Genomic DNA, 5,760 nt, shown 5'->3' with positions numbered 1-5,760 from the left:
ATGTCCAGGGGTTCCGCAATTTATGGTCTGACCTGAGAACTACCCACCTGGGCATGCCTCCCTGGAAATTGAGTCAAAGGTCCTAAGACCCCTTTCTTCCTCACCTTCCTCTTCACAGCATGTCTTTGGAGCTTCTCCAAGGTTCCGGGCTTGAAGGTTGCTTTGACTATGATGGTATCTTGTTCTTCAGGCCTGGAGTGTAAATGTTCTTAAAGAGAAGGTGTTTACTACAGTTCTACCTTGAGAGGAGCCTAAACAAGCCTAAAGAATTTAGAAAATTCGATATAAAATGGGGAATAGGGTTTGGTGAGTGTTAATACAATTCGAAATTGTGATAGACTATATAGCTACATTAAAATCTACAAAAAGCTAAAAAACCTAAAAATTCAAAGGCATAATTGAAAACAACAATGGAGGTTTATCACCAAAATATTGCAAAAAATGATCTTTACTGATGCTTTTCATGTTTGTATGTTGCTTCTTTTCACAGAATTCTTCTGTAGACATGGTAACACAAATTTATGCCACTGGTTTTCTATCTTACCCCTTGTACTAAAACAACAATTAAACAGTAACTTTTCAATTTTTCTGATGTTTCAGATCACCTCTGACAGAACCTCTGCCAACCATAGAGCAGAAAGGACCTGGGGATCTGGAAGAAGAACCCAGTTAGGCCAACAGATACAGATGAGAGGTCTATGTCTGCCACTAAAAAAAAAAAAAAAAAATTCAAGTAAAAAAGCATACAATGCAAAATTCTCCTTGACCTTTGTGTCCTTCTGGATGAGGTTCTTTTCTCTGGTATTGGTTTCAGATGTGGAAGTTTTAGTTGTCTGGGTTTAGCAAGCTCTGCAAACCCTTCCAGTCTGTTGGACAACCTTCTAGCTGATGCTTTTGAGACCTGGCTGTGTGTCTACTGCCTGCTATTCTGAGCAGTCCGCTGAAAGCCCCCATGTCCAGATCTCTTCCCAATGCTTTACCACCCTTTCTGTGAAGAAATTCCTCCTAATGTCCAACCTGACCCTCCCCTGGCACAGCTTGAGGGCGTTTCCTCTCACCCTGTCCCTTGTTCCCTGGGAGTAGAGCCCGACCCCCCCCAGCTCCCCCCTCCTGTCAGAGAGTTGTAGAGCCAGAAAGTCCCCCCTGAGCCTCCTTTTCTCCCTGAGCCCCCTCAGCTCCTTCAGCTGCTCCTGCTGCTCCAGTCACTTCCCCAGCTCCATTCCCTTCTCTGGACATGCTCCTTTTAATTCATTCTCTCCCTTCTGGTTATAGCAATAGATCACTTTTAGTAGACTGAACCAAGAAAACAAAACTAATCCAAATGCTACATATACATTTCTTATTGTTGCCAAAATAGGTTATTATCACATATTTGGAAAACGGACAGAGTTACCAGAATAGATTATCTTCTGAATGTGAGTGCAGGAATAAGAGAAGGCTTTAACTGTAGGAATGAAATTATCAACATGCACCAGAAGGAGTTGCCTCATATGCTGAATTGCTCACAAAATGCAAAGATAAGCACCAAGTTTCTTGTTCATTTTTAAAGAAAGATGTTTGGCATTTTTTATTGCTTAATGTTAGTTTTACAGTAATTTTGAAGACAATTCCCAGTGGGATTTGCAGCTTGCAAATGCTATTCTCAGCTATGCTGTTAATATTTATAACACATGCCAAGAGGGATCTTTGTGCCTGTGGACCGATAAGGAATGTGTAGCCTCATACTGAAGATCCCTGGGTAAAACAAGACCTCTCAGGAATGCTGGCATGAGACAAGGAGAAATGCCAGAACACTAATTCTCTGGTGCAAAGCTTCTCATTCTGACACTTTAGCTAAGATGTGCCTAGGCACTGGATCCTGGAGATGGTAAGGATGATTTTCACATAAAAAGTTCTTTTTATTCTATTGAAAGGTAGATATTGTGTTGAATTCAATGAAATACGATGAGTACTTTCTCTGTTCCTGGCATAATGTATTTAAACTGGGTAATGGTGGTTTATCTAGGTAAGATGTGTCCTTCAGAAAATTGAGCTATGAGTCCAGATGAGCAGTGCTAAAAAGGATGGACAGGAAAAAAGTTGGGGATTATGTCTAGGGAAAAGCCAGTGTTAAGCCTAACAAATAAAAGACTGACTAACCTGGTTGAGCTAGTTACTGATTTGGCCATTGCAGAGACAGAACACGAGTGACCTTTGTGCCTGCGGCTGTTCAGAACCTCCTGTGTCTCAGGGTAGCTATGGATGGACTGAGGCGGCCTTGTGATCTGATCCTGTTCCTTCCTTCAGAGACTGATTTCTACAATGCTTGATACAGTTATTATTTGATCTCACAGCAGGGAAAACAGATGTGCATTCTGAAGTTTTAACAATATATATTAAACTTAAGAATGTGTTTATTTTGCTCTGATGACACCTAAGTATCTGCCTCTGAGGAAAAGTAACAGTCTTCCAAAGTGAAGAGGGAGGGCAAAACTAGCTAGAGATTAGTGACAGTTAACTCACAGCACTTTTAGATTTAATGATGAACAGCTTTTGACTGTGCATGAGATTTCCATGGTTACTCAAATTCCTTCCATCTTGACAGCAAATGTCAGAGAAAGATACATGAGCAGTAGGTTCTGGACGAGGAGGTGACATTCAGGATGCCCTTTCCATCACATGCCAAAGCAGCTGAACAGCTTCAGTTACAGAACAGGTGAGTGGGGTGGACAGGCTCTGATGGCAATGGAAGGAGAAGGAAAAGGCAAAAGGAGTTGGAGAGTGGCATGGAAGGAGAAGAAATGAGAACAGCATGAAATAAAACTAGCAGACACTTGATTGTCTCGTTTCTCTGTTGACTGCATTTGCAAGAGAAACAGGGGGAAGCTACACTGTGGAGATAGACTTGTTTAGATTTGCACAACTAACCTTTTGTTTCTCTGAGTGTTGCAATTATATAAAAAATGTTTACCTCCTTTCTTCAAAAACAAATACATCAGAACATTAAATTATGTGAGACATTCTCAAACGCAGAAAGAGTTTGCAGTATTTTGATACCACATTTTCCATTGGTAATTACCATGTTCATTATTTACATTGAAAAAACAGGATTCTCAAAATTTGCTTTAATTTTCAAGAATAATAGGATAACACCTCTTACTGAAGGATGGGATATATCTGTATTTATGCAAAATTACCCTATTTTATTAATAATCTAATCAGCTAAATGTGCAATGAGCACTTCATTGGTCACTGCCATGCCAGGTGGCACAGATCAGTCTCCTCAGCTCAGTGACAAGTCCTTCCAGCCTGCCATGTATTCCTGGAGCAGAGAACTTTGTAGGCTCTGGGACCAGAGCCATCCCATGACCCCACACTGCTCTTGCACTCACACAGTGGCTAAGCTTGGACTTTACCTCTTTGAGCTCTGATTCCAAAACCTTGCTGTGTGCTGGGCTGTGTTCCTCCCAGCAGTCCCGTGCTGTCATGGTGGGGCTGGAGGGGTGTAAGAGCACTATCATGAGAGCTGTGCAGCAAAGCTGAGGGGCCAGGTGAGTTCCTCCTTGCCTGGGGTGTGATGGGGAGCTCACAGATGAACTGGTGAATCTGCCTTTAACGACAAAGTGTGTCTGAAATGTTTATGGCCATTTGTGCTGGCACACAGCATTTGTGTTCCAGAGATCCCCTGCCAATCCCTGCCATGTGGGTCAGAAGCTCTATTTGAGCCCAATAACTTAATCTATTGTAAACTTTTCTCTGAGAGGCTTCTCTTTATGGCCATTATGGATCAACATTTTTTCAGGACCTTTGCACTAGTACTGATCACATGACAGACAACTGTAAAAACAGTGTATCAATGCAAAGTCATCTCTGCCCCCCACGCATAGCAAATAGTCACAAAACAAGAACAGTAAAACTTTAGTTTTTCATTGGTGTTCTACATGTGTTCTAATAAAGTAATATATTTGATTCTTAATAAAGCTGCACTGTAATTCCCTGGAGAATATGTAGGACCAGAATAATCTGTCTAAAGATGACTTCAGGCAGAGCACAAGTTGTCTGAAATGATTAGTTTAGACTGAAAATTACAGCAAGTTGTAAGAATCCTAAAAAAAAACCCTGCAAAATAAAACATCAAGTAAGTGTGATATGAGTTTAAAATCCCAAGGAATATGATAATTTTCAAGTAAGGTATATAATATATTTAAGGTATTTATAATTTATGGTAGATATTTTAATAATTTTATTTTGTTCAAGATATATTGTCTAAAGTAAAGATGCTGTTTTTCTTATTCACTTAATTACCAATCCAATCCAGTGAGTTGTTCCTGCTACAGAAACATTCTAGGCCTGCATAACATCCAAACACAAACACAAAACAAAAAAATTCCCTTGAAATATCAAAATAACCTTTTTTTTTATTTTCAGTGTTAAATTGTGATGGGTTACAACCTCCACTTCCTTTTCTTCTTAATTCAAGAGCCATAAGCCATCTCATGTAATCTTCCCAAAAGCACTTTCTCTTCATTCGATTTCCTTCTGAAAATCTGAGACAACTGCTCCAGTTTCCTAGAGTTACTTCTAATTCTGATGCCATTTTACCCTGCCAAAGGGCTTGGATGTCCCTGTCCCAAAAGCTCTCATGACCTTCACAAAGTCTGCTGCGTAAGAACCATGTGGGTAATCACAACTGGTAGTTGTGATAGTCAAGGTGGAGTCAAGAGGGCAGTTCCTGTGGCAGAAATATGGTGGTGGTTACCAAGTGTGGCACTGAATACCCCTGCTCTAAAAGGCAACAAAAATCACAGGACAGGGTGCCCATGTATTCTTTACCTGCCATTGTGTGTTTTATCCCAGAATCTGTTGCCCCTCGAGACCCAGGTCTCTGTCACGCTCATGCTGGGACAGCCTCTTACTCTCTCAGTAGCTGCATCATGAAGGAAAAGTCACATTCTGGGCAGAGTCCTCCTTGGAGAAGGGATCTGCAGAACCAACGACATGAAGCACAACTCATTTAATTAAGGCAAGTATCTGTTCTTGGCCTTCCAAAGCCCCTCCCTCCTGCAGCAGTGAGTAACTCACTGCCACATGCCAGGGCAGAAGGAGAGGAAAGGCTTTGCCTTGGTCAGTGGGAGGAAGGAGGTGACTGTCGGGCGCTGGAGCTGGAGGGCACTTCTGTGCCTGCAACCTCAGCTGCACAGACACTCCCAGATGGGACTGTGCCTTTTGGGACAAGAACAGCATCTTTGGGGGTGGGTGTCACCCATGCCCTTCCTCACCTGGGGTCTGCATGTGCTGCCATGGTGCAATGAGCACTGATTGTATGGGAAGCCTTTGACCATTAATGCTTAGTGTCAAACAGGAAAATGCCATGGAAGCAAATCCTGTTGTCCCACACTTTCGTTTACATGACAGGTATGCCCCAGGGACACACTGAATGTGCTCCCACTTCAGACTAGCATTCAGCCCTTGGGACTCGCATCCTCTACCCTGAAATCCCACTTAGCCTACGTGCCTGGTCCTCAGCACTTGCTATTCTGCCGCACTGATCTCCCATTATGCTGCTCTACCCAGTAAGGGAGAGGCAGCCTAGGTTTCAGGTGTATGTGATTACCTGTGTGTTTTGAGGTGCCCTACAGGTGGGAATGGCTCATCTGCACTTTAGGCTGCAAAGGCTTTCTCTGTTGCTCCTGCTGATCCGAGCCCAGGAGGTGCTTGTCTGCAGCAACTGGACCTTATCCTAGGAGGAGTGAGAGTGCTCCAGAGCCCTGGGCCTCTCCT

General features: G+C 42.6%; 2 long non-coding RNA genes across 5 annotated transcripts; one reads left to right on the top strand and one right to left on the bottom strand.

Annotated features, from left to right (window-relative positions):
• Window positions 1-1,743: 1,743 nt before the first annotated feature.
• Window positions 1,744-5,015, top strand: LOC108510277. Of its 4 annotated transcripts, none has more exons than XR_001878771.1 (3): window positions 1,744-1,867; window positions 2,585-2,695; window positions 4,907-5,015. It is a non-coding gene; the product is annotated as an uncharacterized LOC108510277 (long non-coding RNA). The 4 variants fall into 4 exon arrangements; XR_001878770.1 differs by having other exon boundaries at window positions 4,904-5,015; XR_001878769.1 differs by having other exon boundaries at window positions 4,837-4,915.
• Window positions 4,372-5,754, bottom strand: LOC108510278. Its single transcript, XR_001878773.1, has 3 exons — window positions 5,594-5,754; window positions 4,813-4,961; window positions 4,372-4,711 (listed from the first exon to the last, which is right to left on the bottom strand). It is a non-coding gene; the product is annotated as an uncharacterized LOC108510278 (long non-coding RNA).
• Window positions 5,755-5,760: the final 6 nt, after the last annotated feature.

Source organism: Lepidothrix coronata, unplaced genomic scaffold (genome assembly GCF_001604755.1).
Source record: "Lepidothrix coronata isolate B3197 unplaced genomic scaffold, Lepidothrix_coronata-1.0 Scaffold599, whole genome shotgun sequence".
Classification (NCBI taxonomy): domain Eukaryota; kingdom Metazoa; phylum Chordata; class Aves; order Passeriformes; family Pipridae; genus Lepidothrix; species Lepidothrix coronata.
Note: the sequence above shows the minus strand (reverse complement) of the source record. Positions and strands in the feature narration are given on the sequence as shown.